Raw genomic sequence first — 16,936 nt, 5'->3', positions numbered from 1 at the left:
ACCTGTTGTACATGTGCAGGAACATGTTGACCTGCCTGTTTGACACCATCAGCATTGGTCTTTGCAGACACAAAGTCTTCTGCAGAGCTCTGAGGAAAATCACACTCAGCTTGTTCACATGTTGGTACTTCATGAAACTCATGGAACTTCTTCCAGCGTTGTTTTGCAGCTTGTGACTTTTTCTGCTTCCTTGGCATTTTTACACAAGTGTTTCTCTTAGTCTTTAGAAAATATGTTTATAAAATAAGAGTGGCACACAGCAGATGTTCTCTTTGTCTTTATATTTCAGTTTTTATTTCTCAGAAACAGATGTCTTTGTTTGTTTGACAGTTTGTCAGTCGAGAGAATAATATGCACTCTCTTTATTGGCTTGGCACAACTTAGCAGCAAGCGCAAAGTGAAAAACAGCTAGAGAGAAAATTTAGAAGAGAGAACAGACAGAGCAGGAGAAACACGGCTGGGAAATCACAATCAAACCGTGAATTAGAGTTTTCTTTATTTGTTTAGTTTGTTCTCAGGTAGAGGCAATATGCACTCTTTATTGCTTTAATGGCTTGGCATTTTTCAGCAGCAAGCCAAGAGTGAAAAACAGGTAGAGAGAAAATTTAGCAGAGAGAACAGACAGAGCAGGAGAGACACGGCTTTAAATCAAACCGCAGAGTTTTCTTTGTTTGTTCAGTTTGTTCTCAGGTTGAGGCAAAATATGCACTCTTTATTGCTTTATTGGCTTGTGCATTTTTCAGCAGCAAGCCAAAGAGTGAAAAACAGGTAGAGAGAAAATTTAGCAGAGAGAACAGACAGAGCAGGAGAGACACGGCTTTAAATCAAACCGCAATAAGATTCTTGGTTTGGCAAAATTTCTCACAAACCACAGGGTGAAATACAGATGGAAAGAAGGCAGAGACAACAGGTGGAGTAGGACAGAAGATAGAGGGGTTGGGGGGTTGGGATGTGAGATAGAAGACTGGAGATCTGGTCCTTGTTCTTCTTCTGCACACTGTGAACAAAAAACAAGAAAAAAAAATAATTTTAATAAAATTATATTACATGGTAATTGTATGAACTAATTGTGACTACTGAAAAAGGACAAAACAAATATTCAAGCTAAACTGTTGTCGGCTGCCATGTGCAAAAAGTTGCACAATTTGGCACTTTTTAAAAGAATAAATATTTAATTAAATTCAGCAATAATATTTTTAAATACAAATATGATTGAGTGAATTGTTAACTAATCACATGTAATGTGCAAAAATGTACGAAAAAAATATTTTAGCCCAATTGTTAAGCTGAACTTATGTGTATTTATTATAAAAATGTGTTTAAAAGGTCTAGCACAAAGTTTGAACCCATCACTTTAAAGCTTATATTAGTCAGACTCTTTTTTTAAAATTTTGGTGTACTTCTCTAACAGTATGTGCACACCTACCAGGCAAAGCACAGATGTGAGTCAAGTTCCTGAAAGTGTAAGACAAGAAATAACATGTTAGTTGTCTGTACAGTGTTATCAGACTAACAAAAAAACAAAGCCCACACGACATGATACACTGAACTTATAGTCAGCAGGGTAATTATAGAGTAATATAGCACACCAGCTGATACAGCAGCCATTTTATAATTCAAACTAATTAACTGAAGTATTTATTTAAGTACTTATATAAGGCTACTGTTAGACTGTTACTAGCCTTAGCATCGCTGCTAACGCTAGCAGGAATGCTAGCGTTAGCACTTCAGTTAGTGTTAGCACTGCTGGTAGAACTAGCACTCTTACTGTTAAAACTGAGGCACAATGGCAATAATAAAGCTCATTTGTTACTTTTGTCTCACTGACCGCCAATAAATATCACAGGAATATCACAGGAATATTCTTTTTGTCAGTTAAAAACTGCTAAGGCTAGTGTTGGCACTATAGCTAGCGTTAGCATTGATGCTAGCATTAGCATCGAAGCTAGCATTAGCACTGCTACTAACAGCAAAAGTCATGAAGTACTCTTACTGTTAAAACTGAGGCACAATGGCAATAATAAATCTCATTTGTTACTTTTGTCTCACTGACCGCCAATAAATATCACAGGAATATCACAAGAATATTCTTTTTGTCAGTTAACAACTGCTAAGGCTAGTGTTAGCACTATAGCTAGCATTAGCATTGAAGCTAGCGTTAGCACTGCTGCTAACAGCAAAAGTCATAAACCTATATAAATGGTAGCAAAGGTTATTCTTTTTTTGCTTTCTTTATTCTTTGAACTCTGTTGAACTTTAAAAAGACTTGATATGTGAGTTTAAATGTCAAACATGTATTTTTACCATAAAATTAAAACAGTGCTGTACTGAGTGTATTGTACTTACCACAGCAGAGAGCAAAGCGGAATGACGGCAGTTGGTGCAGTGATTAGTTAAAGACTGATGAGGCGTTCAGGTGGTGCTTGGAAATTTGAGCATCAGTTTGAACATCAATAATGAGCATATATATTTCTCTGTCATAGAGAGACAGAGAAAAAATACACAAGACTCACCAGCATACAAATTGGTACTTTTTCTCTTTATGTCACTCATTCACTTATACTCAGGAAAGAGGGCAACTGGCATTAAATTAGCAAATAAAAAGTATGTCATCTTGAACTGTTTTATGGATTTTATTTTAAGACTACTTTGAGCGTATTCGTGGGGAGATAAACTATACAGACTAAAAACAGAGACATTAAATGAGATTCGATTATTTAAAATGTGGGAAAATACACTACAGACAGGTAGATGCTGTGAGCTTTAATTATCCAGTCAGAAAAGATTATTTTAAAGTCATCAACTGACTAAAACTGCCGAGGTATGAAAAACCTGTGTGGAGAAGACAAGTCCACCAATACACAATCAACTTGAATTTAACAGGGCAATAATTCAGGGCTCTATTCAGTTAGCCTATATTAACTACTGACATACTGTTAATCTGTGGCAAAAGCCTGTCAAACCTGTCTTATTGTACCTATTGAAAAAGTTAATCTTACTACAACTGCTTAGATGTAACACACATTTTTGATTTAATCTTGGCAGAGTGAGAGACAGAGCTCGTTAAGCAGGCAGGTGTGAGCCTGGTTGCTATAGTGACTGCACCCAAGGGCTCCATACACACGGACACAGACATGCACCTCACTTTTGCTGCTTAAAATGAACAGAAAAGTCAGGCCGAAACAAATCGCTCCCAAATGAAAAGTAAAAGTCGTATTGACAAAATTCTTTCACCGTGAGCGACAGCAATGTCTAGTCTACCTAATTCTCAGTTTTCATGCCTGTGGAGCTTATTATATGGACGTGGTGACAGTGGAAAGACACCATGCTCTTCTGATTTTCAAACGAACCTTCTGAGCCATTTTAACATTAGAGTCTATGGAAGAGTTGGAGGGAGGAGGCTGTGCATTGGTGACATTTATGAAAGAACCATAACACCTAGTACAATAGTAAACACATTGGATGAAAGAGGACAGCCATGGCTACGTTTTGAGGGTAAAATCATACCTGTAGAGCAAACGCTGCGGACACAGCAGCAGTTTTAAAAAAGATTTTAAGATTAATTTTTTTGCTCCTCTCACTCTAGCAGTTGAGCTGCCTCACTCTAGCCCCAACATTCCGTCCCATACACACCCATTATAAACTCTGAAACGGGTGAAAAAACATCATGAAACTTAAACTGGAACTGAAGAAAAAGTATAATAGATATTGAAAAGATAAATACAAGTTGAATAGTTGAATGTCTTGTCTTCGTTTTAAAGTTTGAATGGTGGCTCTATGTCAACGTATGTGGAAGTAGTAGGAGTTTAAAAATGAGTAAGTTGAATGAGAATTTGAAGGGTCTCCCCATTGAAATACATGGGAAATTTTTGTTGAATAAAGTTGAATAAAATTAAAAATATAAATGTTAAAAATGAGAAAAGTAGAAGCAGTCATGTCCAAAAGAAGAGGAATCTAATGGTGTTTGAATGGTTTTTCTAAGTTGAACGGTTTTGAAGGAGTAGGAGTACAAAAAACGTACGGAATAGATAAAATAGAATAATAAAGATTAGAAGAACAATACTGTGAATGCTTTTCAAGCATTCACACTAATAAAGATTAGAAGAACAATACTGTGAATGCTTTTCAAGCATTCACACTAACTAGAAAGTGCATTTTCTGAAGAAACTGCAGTGTGAATGCTTGAATCTGAATGTATGCACTGAAATGAATTAATTACTGAATGTTAAGTTAAAAATTCTGAATGAGCTGGAAAATACAGAATTTTTAAAGTGAAAACAAAAGTGCAGAACTTTTGAAAGCTGATGTTCACACAGAAGAAGTTGGAAAAAAGCTAAACATGTTTAAAATGTAAATAATAAAAAAATGAGTAATGACAAAAGAAAATTTAGAGTCAGAAAATCTCTGAATGAATATTAAAAGTTCAAATTCTTCTAACTGAAATGAACTTAAAAGATGAACAAAAATTCTGGAGAAAATGCAAACTTTAATATACAGCATAATGTTTTTCAGACATATACACATGTGTATATCATGTTTAATAGTATTACATACATCAATTTGTTTTGTATGTCATAGAAAATAACATAAAAATCTTAAGTCATATTTTACAGCTTCTTTCTGAAAAGGACTGGTAGAATAAATAAAAATAACTAAATTAAATAACTAAATAAAAAATAATAAGCAAGATATGAAATACATGAAAATTCAACTTTTAAAACCACAATCCTGAACCTTTAAATTGTGTTGGTTTCTTAGAACATGGCTGAACAGCTGTTTCTATCGTCCTACTTAATCTGTCTACACATCTTTTTATTACTCATTCTTCTTTATGTTTTAATGTAAACAGAGTCCACACAGTGGTAAAAGAGAACTGTATAGAGATTTTTGAGTAAACTCAAATGAAAGCCTAAGGTGGTGACACAGTTTAACACGTGCAAATAATCAAATAAACACATTAGTCCTTTTTGTGAACATGGATAAATAAGTATCAATACAGCATTGTTCAGCCATGCCACTAAATGCTTTTTTACACATTGTTTTAACCTGGGCTCAGACACAAAGTCCCAAAATTAGTTAGTCCCTGACTTTGAGTTGTGGTTATGACTAATTATTATACACAAGGCTTTATCTATCTGAACTCTAAGGACACAAATATGAAAAAAAAAACCTATACTTACCAGCTGATACCCCACACTACACACTAGGTGTGCCATGTGACCTGAAACTTTGGTACAAAATCATCATAATCATTCTGTTAACTGTTTTTTAACACTGTTTGTGTTGCTGTTCAGCAGTTTAAAATGTTTTAGATTGGATTACATGGAATGAATTTGAATTTTCTTGGGGGGTTTTGTGTGTGTTTTGTTCTTAGCAGATTTTTTCTTCCATAACGTTGAATTCCAGTTACCACATTTCTGGTCATATGACATCCCGAGTGCCCACTTAAAAAAATCCCCACAGTTAATTCAACATTAAAACAAAATAAAAATATGTTAAATAAATAAAGGTTTGCTCTGTGATGAAATACTAAATAAGCATACATTGTACAGAGCACTAACAATGACAACAATCCTTTAGCCTGTTGATCAGAGAGAGGCAGTCATTATGTCCATTTAAAACCTGTAATCACAGAGCACAACGTTTCTGTGAAACTATGAAGTCCCATATGATCCTCATCATGTCCAGTGACTTCAGAGTGGATCCTCCCTGTCATCCGGCCAGTGTTTGATGTGTGGCAAGCAGCACAGAAGCAGGATAGCTGAGGACTTTAAAAGAAGAGCAGAAAACAGGAATATGTAGTTGTAAATGTAAATATCAGTGATACTTGTCTTGTCAAAGGGAATAAAATAATGAAAATGTTAACTTACACACTCATTTAGGGAGGATCTTGACACTGCACAGAGGAGGCACAGTCAGTCTGACAATGATGGTGATCTCCAGGGATGTTTTCCTGCAGCAACATTCCTGCCAACTGGCCGTATGATCCAGAGTAGTTGGTTTGTAATAAACAGAAAGGTGTATATGTTAGGTAGTGTGCACTCAGAGCTGGTCCTAAGAAACAAACACATCCTGTAATAAACTGAATACCTGTAGTAGTGCTGCTGCAAATATGAAGCCCTTCTATCATGAGTGGTTTCAAAGAAGGTGTTTTGGAGGCTCGGTCACAGAAACTGTGCAGTCTGTTCAGTCCTGAGTGTCTCGGCTCTGAAGGGGATGGATCACAGAGGGAAACACCTGAGTACAGACATTACAATACACTCTAACACTCCTAAGGTCAAGTGAAAACACAATTTAAACACTTCACAAAGAATGAATACATGTTTTCATGGAAATAATGTCATTAACCCTTTTTGTTGTTAGTAAATCTCACCGACTGCTTGTGGGACAAGCTAGAAGGAGGACTTATCACAGAATGTCTCCTGTGCTCCAGATGTGAAGTCTCACGCTCTGATCGTATGGCGATGAAGATGGTGATGATGAAGTTTCTCTGATCTGTGGCATTACAGTTTCTGGCTGCTATGTGCTTCACATTGTTGGATTTTACATGTGAAGATTGGAGAAGACACAGGAGGACTGTGTCTCTCTTAAAAAGAAAAAAAAAGAAAAACAAAGGAAACCTAACAGGAAAGGAAACCCCCCCCCCTCAACTCCCACCGTACCCTCCCCCCCCCCCCCCCTCCCACTCAACTCCCCAACCTCACACCATCAAATGTCTATACAAATGTAGGGTATCAGCTGGTAACAGAAAGCAAGTGTTACATATGTACTACTTATGTAACACTGCTGAAACATTTCTGGCCAGAAATGTGCAGTTATCAACCCAGACCCACCCTGATGATTGCACTGGCCAGAAACATGATAAAAGCTCATAAAAATTTATGTTTCATAGAAAAATTTGTCCAAAAATATAATTGTGTACTTTTGAAAAAGTTTAAAGTTTATAACAAACCAAAATAATAATATTTTTGTAAATAGTATTTCAAAATAGAGGCACACATAAAGTGGCTTAACTGTCATTATTGCTGTAATTAGGTTTGTTTGTTTGTTTGTTTGTTTGTTTGTTTGTTTGTTTAAAAAGCAACCTTTAGTCATTATTGTTCTCTCAGAAACAATGAAGAAGCTGTTGAACATTTATGTGTTGTGTAGGCAATCCTCTGGTCCACCCTCCCTCCCTCCCAGCCACAGTGAGACTGGGGCAGCCTGGCAGGATGTTGAAGCCTGGCTGCAGAGAGGATATGCCTACACTATTCATTTTAAACTGCTATATTTGATTTTTCTGACATTTATAGGTTACTGTTAGTGAACTTTAGATTTTCTGTGATAAATAAAATTGTCATCTTTTACTGATATCATTACTTAATTCATGTAATTGTATTTTATGTAAACAATTCAACCATTATACTGCAATGCAGAGCGTCAACTTTTAAATATCGCTCTACTTTCTTAAGTCATTCAAAAATATAGATATTACTTACTGTATTCAAAGATCTAGATCATGAATCATCACAGGACAATACACAGTATACTGGGTCATGGTAACTATGGTAGGTCTTCATGACTCCAGAATGGAGACATCGATCTGACTGAGAAATGAAAATTAGGTCAAGCAGTGTGTTCTTCTCTGTGGTAGGGGCAGTGATGACCTGTGCGTATCCCCTAGACTCAAACAGCTCCAGGATTGGTTTGTTTGCACTGGATAAAACATTCTCATTAAAATCACCACAAACTATGATGGGATGACAGTCCATGATCTCCAATGAGTCTAATAGGCTTACCAGGTTTTTCAGGAATGGCCTCAGAGTGTAGTCTGGAGGTCTGTATACAACTGCAATCAGAGCACTGACTGGTGCTTCAACCTTTAAAGCCAGAAATTCAAGGTCAGTTACATTATGGATGTACTGTTTTTCATGCACTTGAATGTCACTTTTCACATAAACAGCAACTCCACCACCACTTCTGTTTGCCATCTGGGGAAAGTTTGTGTAGGACAGGTGTCTGTTGCGTTTGAACAAATTGTAATTTTCCAAGTGGAGACTCTCTGCGACAAAAGAGCCCCGCAGGTGTGTTTCTGTTAGGCACAAAACATCTGCTAGACACAATTCATGGTGACTTTTGATGTCATTAATGTGAGCTGGCAGTCCCTCTGTATTATGATGAACAATGGTGAAAACCTCTGACCTGCTCAGTGTTTGCCTCACGTGTAGAAGAGGCATCATGTCATCAAGGTTGGCTTGTCTCATGTTCTCAAGCGCTGCAGTGATTTCTGGGTTGGTGAATATTTTTTTCTCCTCCATATCAAGAAGATACAGTCCACTGAGAGACGTCACTCTACTGACAGCTACGTAGGCCATGCCGGGCTCAAAAATGCTCTTAAGAGAGACAACAGCTGATGTAGTTGTCATACCCTGTACCTTATGTATTGTACATGCAAAGGCCAGCTTCACTGGGAACTGTCTTCGTACCACTCCTTTCTGCTTCAGATTCTCCTCTGCTCTCTCAATGTACACCATGTCGTCTGCTGGTGTGCGGTTATTCTTTCCAGATGTCTCATTATCCATTTTAAGTCCAAGCTTGATGATGTGTTGGTCATTTTCAGAGTAAACTACTCTAAGTAGTATTCCAAAAGCTCCATTAACCAAACCATTTTGTATGTCAATGTTTCTGGTGAGCATGACACGAGCTCCTTCTGCAACTTTCAGTGTGTCTGGTAACTCGTTTTTACCTCCTTTCAATGGTCTGTCTTGAAGTGCCATTCTGCCAGTTCTAGGATCTTTTCTATAATCATCTGCATGGATGTCAATGATATGAGTGTGGAGCAGAGCCAGTGTTGAAGAGTTGTGTGCATCCACTTCTTTATTAGTTGCAAAAATGTGCAATGCATCAGTCGGACAATGGGCTGGTTCAGTTATGGCCTGTAACAACAAATTTCTATCTGCTTCACAAAGCTCATCCAACTTTCCTTTTACACGAATTCTGTTCAGCATCTCAGCAAAGACAACATCATCTTTCTGACGCATAATCTCAGTCAGAGTGATCATCTGAAAATGCTCCCGCCACAGGTCGATCTCAGACGGGTCGTGCACACAGAGAGGTTTAGACTGTCGCACTGGGGGTAGCTGATAGAAGTCTCCGACAGCAATGACTGACATGCCTCCAAAGGGTCTCCGAGTCCCTTTGATCTGTTTGAGTCTTGCATCTACATATGCAAACAGATGTCTTGACACCATAGACACTTCGTCAATGACGATTATTTCAGCATTCAAAAGTTCTGATCTGACTTCATCCAGCTGATTGCCAAGTCCCTGAATGGGAGGTTTTAAGCTTCTAGGCAGCTTGAGAAGAGAATGCAGTGTTGTTCCAGAAATGTTAAAAGCTGCAGTCCCAGTGAAAGCAGTTAACAGGACGGTGGGTTTTGATATGTCAACGTCATCTGCATATCTGGGCACTTTGCTCAGTATCTTAGATGCTTCTGAGTAGATGCATTTGATTAGATGTGATTTTCCTGTTCCAGCACCACCATTAATATAAAAGAAAAACTGCTCTGGATTTAGAGCACAGACTCTTTTAATGCACCAGTCTCTAACTGCATAAAATATGCAGGCTTGCTTCTTATTCAGATTTTGAAACATCTGACGTAACAATGTGGGATCAATAGCAGGGGGTTCCCTGATGGCTCTGACTTCTGTTGAAGCATCAGCCTGACGGCTGTAGTCGGGCACATCTTCCTGTTCATTTTCATTGTCTCGCTCTCTTTCTTGTTCGACAAGTGGCAACCTTACGAGATCTGATTCAGGTGCCAGATTACACCATTCGTCAGTCACACCTCTGTTCTGCTCATATTCCTCAACAGCGCTCTCGATCTCCTCACTGTTTTTCTCATATTTTTCTCTGTTTCTTTTGACAATGTGTTGCACGTACTCAAGATGGTCAGTACCTGGTAGCTGTACACAGCCAGCACCATAGAAAGCCTGATAGGTTGGCAACGATGGTGTTTTCAGTTCGTGGTCTGAACGATGAGGAAGGTACAGTTTAAGCAGTCTTCCGTAATATTGCTCTGGATGTTTTTCTTGTGAGCAGCGGTGAAATCTGATGATAGCAGGCTTATTGTTTTTGCGCCTTTGCACAAACCCCATCTCATTGAGAAGGGGCAAAACATCTTTACCTTTTTTCTGTTGGCCATAGACAATCCTGCAAGTAGCAGCAAAGTCTGCCATGCACATCTCCTCATACTCTGGTGTTTCAGGTCTGGCTTTGTATTTGTCATTCAAAGATGTCATCCAAACATTGGAAGACTCAGGTGTTGTGTTGTCCAGAACTGACAGGGGACGACTCATTTTCACAGGATTATCATCAGTTGGAATGAATATTACAGCACGTGAGCATTGCTTCATGTGAAGACCACATGCACGAGCAACACACTCCTGTGCACTGATCTCTCGCTTCTTTGAATATGCCTGCATGACGGCTCTCATTTCATCGCACTCATTTACACTGTCCTTATGGGAGTTCTCAATGACAGTTTTCAGGTACTCAGATAGCCCGCCCTCTTTTTTTGATATATATTTCATTAAATAATTTGCAGCACCAAAAGCATCTAAAACAAAGCTTATGTCGATATTACTGTTCCAGGCTTCAAGCAGATGTGGATTATAGCCGTTTATCCAAGAGTCTTTTGGATCACGCTTTAGTATGATCGTACTCCTCATGTTCATTTTATTCAGGTATCTCTCATATTCTGCATGTGTCAACTTGCATCTTTCCAAGAGCTGCTCTAAACTCATGGAAGCAGTTTCAGGTTCATTCAGCAGCTGGTTCAGTGGTCTGAGCTTGTTCTTTGCCGTTTCTACTTCCAGTGCATCATCCTCACTGGGTCTTGTGATCATTGTCTCATTGCAGGGTGGTTTGGGAAAACCAAAACGGCACCCGGAGCTTAAACTCCTAAAGCACGTCTTTGTGTGGTTCTTACTGTGTTTTTGCACTTCTGTTACTTTTTTGTACAGTTCAGGTTGTTTATGTGGATCAGGCAGCTGAGCTGTGATGTATTTGTTTATAAAATCAAGAACAGTTTGCTCATCATCCTCCTCAAACACAGGAGCACCTTCTACCCACAGGAGGCAGTGTATGTGTGGGCTTCCTCTGTGCTGAAACTCAACTCTGTAAAAGTAGTCAATGACTTTGCCAAGTGGCTCTGCGGGAGATAAGAGTAAATCTCTGAATAATGCTTCAACTCTCTTGTCAAACATGCGCATTGTTGTGACAGGATTGCTTCTCAGGATGTCACACTTTGCTGACCAGTCGAGTCCTTCAAAATTCACTTGTTCACCTTGCTGCCTTGTTATTGCCTCGATCACTTCAGGCCAGCGCATTTCAGCAGCTGAAAATGTGCAAAAGAACGTGGGAGTTCCCAACTGTCTGATCATGGCAAAAAGATCTCTTGTTGTTTTCTCCCAATAGGCTGGGGTTCCTCTCAGAGGCTGCATGAATCTCACTGCATCTTTATTTCGCACCAGTTTCTCCACCTCATGTTTATCTTGTAACATGCCTGAGGTTATTTTTCTACCATCTCTGGTCAGAGGCTTTGCCTTCCTTAACTGTACTGTCATGCTGGATGTAGCCAAGTGTATTTCAGTCACAAACTGTGCAAAGAATAAATAGTTTGTGTCTTTGGCAAAACGATCATCAATGCAGAAAAGTCTTGATTTGAAATACCCACTGGGGGATACTTTGATCAGCCTTCTTTCATCAAGTGTGTTTTGGCCTGTAGGAAACTGCACAGGGAAGGCCATGGCCTCCAGTTTAGGTGTTTTGAAAAAACTTATTGGATTGTTTCTCTCTGCAGGAGCAACAGAGTAGATTCCTTCACTGAAACATAATATCTCCTCAGCCACATCAGGGGGCTGCAAACAGGACTCGAGTGCAAAACCACCATTAGTCAGTCCATCTGCTTGCTCTGAATCATCTCTCATCTGTTCATGTGATTGTTCACCATCACAGGGTAACATGTCAATGTCCTGTTCATTTATATTTTGTGCTTCACTCAGTGCATTTTTCTCACAGCTGTCAATTTCCATTAAATCAGCCTCATCATAATCGTCCTCATTCATGTTTTCATCATCATCATCATCTTCATCAGGAAGTGTTGGATCACACAGCTCAGCATCATCTCTGATGCTCACATCCTTATACTGTGGATGAATCTGCTTGAGTTTATGCAGTGCTTGCACAAGTTTAGACCAGCTTACAGTCTGAAACAGCTGATGACCTTTGTAAGACAAGCGTCTCTTCAGTTTTATTCTCATGACCTGAGAATTAATTCTTAATCGAGGCAATGCTTCAACAGTTTCCTGTACCTCTGATGGGACACAGACCACATTTCCTCTAATTGCTCTTTGTCTGCCTTTGGGAAGAGGAATGATCTTGGCAAATGGTATGCACTTGGCTATGAGATGTCTCTCCAGTATGTTGAGATCAGACAGTTCAGGTGGAGTATCAGCAAGATCCAGTTTATTGGCAACAGCAAGCGCTGGCATGGATCCATTTTTAAGATGATCGTGGCAGGTGTGACAAATCCACTCTCTCTTTCTCTCATCGGGAACATTGCACTGCTCATTTCTGCAGTTTTCATCACAAACATGAACAAATCTTCCAGTCAAACATGTTGCAACCACATGTGGGTTTTTGACATACTTTGACCTTGTGCAGGGTCGCACTTGGTTTGGAAATGAAGCCTTGAAGCATACAGTACATGGGTATGATGGTCCAGCTTTGATTTGTGATTTGAACACAGATATGGCCTCGTTGATCACACTGTTGTCACTCTCTTGGGTTTGTCTGTTCACCCATCTGTATTTCCTTTTTATTTTCATTGCACATCTCATGTTGTGCATAATCCTGAATGCAAGATTACTTTGATACCTGTCTCGCATTAGTTGTTTCATTAGTTGTCTGTGTCTTACTCTGAATGCGTTATCACGTGCATAACGCTGAGTCACTCGAGATCTCTGTCTCTCTCTGAATTCAGGGTTTTCTTGATACCTTTTAGTGATATAGTTTTTTTGTTTTTGTCTAAATTCAGCATTGTCACAGTAGCGTCTTTTAATATATTGTTGTTGTTTCTTTCTGAATTCATCGTTCTCACAGTAGCGTCTTTTAATATATTGTTGTTGTTTCTTTCTAACTGTAGCATTCTCAGAAAAACGTTTTTTAACATATTGTTTTTGTTTCTTTCTGAATTCATCATTTTCACAGTAACGTCTTTTCATATACTGTTGTTGTTTTTGTCTAACTTCAGGATTGTTTTTATATGTCTCGCTTGTGCAAGATTTTTTCTTTTCTTTGTAATCTTTATTTGAAGCGTACTTTTGTTGTTCTTTCCTTTTTTGGTTTTCTTTTCTCTGGTTTCTGGGTTTCTCTGATGCCATTAATCTTCTTTTCATTTTGTGCCTTTGTTGTTTATTAACTTTTTTCAGTTTTTGTAAAACTATATCAGAAAGGTCACAGGCAGCAACATTTGTTATGGCAGCATTTGATTGACATGAAAAAGCATCACTTGATGGAAGGAAACTTAATTCACTGCATAGTTCTTCAGTTGGTATATTAGGAGGTTCATTCTGATCTTCATATGATGTGAACTGAGTCACGTGGACTTCTTTTTGTTTCACCAGTGGCGTACAAATGGACATTTGACAAAAGATATTTTCAGTCGGATCAGTGGTTGTGTTTCTCCTTGGAGTAGAGGAGTTTGCTTCATCAACAGTTGTATCAGAGTGAGTAGGTGCCACAGCAGTGGCAGCTGTTGGTCTGCAGACTGTGTCTGTGATAGTATCACTCAGGTTGACTGTGCTCATACTGTAGAACTGCACAGGCTTCAGTTCATAGTTACAAGAGGGTGATATCTCCATCATTTCATAAGAATCTTGGAGCCTCTTAATCATGTCACTGAGGAGTGTGAATTTCAGCATCACAGCTGTACCACGATTACGTGACTGTAGTAGTAGAGGAAGACCACTGGGTGTTCTGGAGTGTGGGTCAAAGAAACCATATTTGCCTGATGTGGATCTGAACACTGCGATACACAATCCACTCATAATCAGTAAGGCATACTGCACATCTGACAACAGGCAGCTCAGTCCTGCTTCTAAGCTGAGAAAGGTATCTACTGCCTCCTCTGGAGGTTCTTCAAATGTCCCATACCGGGAAGGCTGTGTCATGTCGACATCATACATAGACCTGCGAGCATCAACTTTGTCTGGCAGCTCATCGGTTGCCAAATGAATATTTTTAGGAAATCTTTTCTTGGCCTCTTTGTACATCACATCACCTTTATCCAAGACCAGATTTAGGTCAGCTGTAGTCATGTTTTCATTCTCATGAAGGAAAGCAAGAAATGTGAGTGAGTTACATGTGCACTGCTTGTTTCTGGAGTCTCCATATTTAGGATGAGCCTGGCTGCGAGATGCACAGACATGTATAACAGAGGGCTGGTTTTCAAGGTTCAGTCTTTCTGCATGAGATGGTCCTGCCACATCACTGTGACAGCCTCTTTTCAAAAAATCAGCATAACCCACCTGTGGGTCACATAACACCTCATGTTGTTCATTAAATTCATGCTGCAGTCCACTCTTTACAGCATCAGCATAAGATACCTGTTGTACATGTGCAGGAACATGTTGACCTGCCTGTTTGACACTGTCAGAATTGGTCTTTGTAGACACACTGTCTTCTGCAGAGCTCTGAGGAAAATCAAACTCAGCTTGTTCACATGTTGGTACTCTGTGAAACTCATGAAACTTTTTCCAGCGTTGTTTTGCAGCTTGTGACTTTTTCTGCTTCCTTGGCATTTTCACACACCTGCAAGTGTTTCTTAGTCTTTAGAAAAATTGTTCACAAGATAAGAGTGGCACACACCAGGAGATGTTGTCTTTGTTTTTATATTTCAGTTTTTATTTGTCTTAAACAGTTGTCTTTCGTTTGACAGTTTGTTCTTCAGTTGAGAGAATATTATGCACTCTCTTTATTGGCTTGGCATTTTTCAGCAGCAAGCCAAGAGTGAAAAACAGGTAGAGAGAAAATTTAGAAGAGAGAACAGGCAGAGCAGGAGAGACACGGCTGGGAAATCACAATCAAACCGTGAATTAGTTTTCTTTGTTTGTTCAGTTTGTTCTCAGGTAGAGGCAATATATGCACTCTTTATTGCTTTAATGGCTTGGCGTTTTTCAGCAGCAAGCCAAGAGTGAAAAACAGGTAGAGAGAAAATTTAGCAGTGAGAACAGACAGAGCAGGAGAGACACGGCTTTAAATCAAACCGCAGATTTTTCTTTGTTTGTTCAGTTTGTTCATAGGTTGAGGCAAAATATGCACTCTTTATTGCTTTGTTGGCTTGGCGTTTTTCAGCAGCAAGCCAAGAGTGAAAAACAGGTAGAGAGAAAATTTAGCAGAGAGAACAGACAGAGCAGGAGAGACACGGCTTTAAATCAAACCGCAAAAGGATTGTTGGTTTGGCAAAATTTCTCACAAACCACAGAGTGAAATACAGATGGAAAGAAGGCAGAGACAATAGGTGGAGCAGGACAGAGGATAGAGGGGTTGGGGGGTTGGGATGTGAGAGAGAAGACTGGAGATCTGGTCCTTGTTCTTCTTCTTCTACACACTCTGAACAAAAAACAAGAAAAAATAATAATTTTATTAAAATTATATCACATGGTAATTGTATGAACTAAATGTGACTACTGCAAAAGGACAAAACAAATATTCAAGCTAAACTGTTGTCGGCTGCCATGTGCAAAAAGTTGCATAATTGGGCACTTTTTAAAATAATAAATATTTAATTAAATTCAGCAATAATATTTTTAAATACAAATATGATTGAGTGAATCATTAATTAATCACATGTAGTATGACTACAAAAATGTACGAAAAAAATATTTTAGCCCAATTGTTAAGCTGCACTTATGTGTATTTATTATAAAATTGTGTTTAAAAGGTCTAGCACAAAGTTTGAACCCATCACTTTACAGCTTATATTAGTCATATTATTTTTTTATTTTGGTCTACTTCTCTTACAGTATGTGCACACCTACCAGGCAAAGCACAGTGTCAGTCAGGTTCCTGAAAGAAACGAGAAATAATACGTTAGTTGTCTGTACAGTGTTATCAGACTAACAGAAATACAAAGCCCACACGACATGATACACTGAACTTCTAGTCAGCAGGGTAATTATAGAGTAATATAGCACACCAACTGATACAGCAGTCATTTTACAATTCAAACTAATTAACTGAAGTATTGCCACTTATGTAAGGCTACTGTTAGACTGTTACTAGCCTTAGCATTGCTGCTAGCGCTAGCATTCCGGCTAGCATTAGCACTTCAGTTAGTGTTAGCATTGCAGCTAGCGTTAGCATTGCAGCTAGCGTTAGCATTGCAGCTAGCGTTAGCATTGCAGCTAGCGTTAGCAATGCTGCTAGCGCTAGCACTCTTACTGTTAAAACTGAGCCACAATGGCAATAATAAAGCTAATTTCTTACTTTTGTCTCACTGACCAGCAAGAAATATCACAGGAATATTATTTTTGTCAGTTAACAACTGCTAAGGCTAGTGTTAGCACTATAGCTAGCGTTAGCATTGTTGCTAGCATTAGCATTGAAGCTAGCGTTAGCACTGCTGCTAACAGCAAAACGTAATAAACGTATATAAATGATAGCGAAGGTTATTCTTTTTTCTTTCTTTCTTCTTTGAATTGTTTTTAACTCTGTTGGACTTGATATGTGAGTTTAAATGTCAAACATGTATTTTTTCCATCATAAAAATAAAACACTGCAGTACTGAGTGTACTGTACTTACCACAGCAGAGAGCAAAGCGGAATGACGACAGTTGGTCCAGTGATAGGTTAAAAACAGATGAGGCGTTCAGGTGGTGCTTGGAAATTTGAT

At 38.7% G+C, this 16,936-nt stretch overlaps 1 protein-coding gene and 2 long non-coding RNA genes across 10 annotated transcripts in view; 1 reads left to right on the top strand and 2 right to left on the bottom strand.

The window, feature by feature from the left end:
• LOC309704319 (amine sulfotransferase-like) overlaps positions 1-16,936 on the top strand; it is a 137,880-nt gene that overhangs the window by 76,020 nt on the left and 44,924 nt on the right. The window lies entirely within an intron of this gene.
• On the bottom strand, positions 265-2,537 carry LOC309704490. Its single transcript, XR_014276272.1, has 3 exons — positions 2,514-2,537; positions 1,427-2,422; positions 265-997 (listed from the first exon to the last, which is right to left on the bottom strand). It is a non-coding gene; the product is annotated as an uncharacterized lncRNA (long non-coding RNA).
• Positions 4,649-6,604, bottom strand: LOC309705942. The gene is made up of 3 exons (XR_014276638.1): positions 6,091-6,604; positions 5,871-5,974; positions 4,649-5,768 (listed from the first exon to the last, which is right to left on the bottom strand). It is a non-coding gene; the product is annotated as an uncharacterized lncRNA (long non-coding RNA).

The sequence above is a fragment of the Aulonocara stuartgranti genome, assembly GCF_965226115.1.
Source record: "Aulonocara stuartgranti genome assembly, chromosome: 4".
In the NCBI taxonomy this organism is placed as follows: Eukaryota; Metazoa; Chordata; class Actinopteri; order Cichliformes; family Cichlidae; genus Aulonocara; species Aulonocara stuartgranti.
This window is presented reverse-complemented; position numbering and strand designations above follow the sequence as displayed.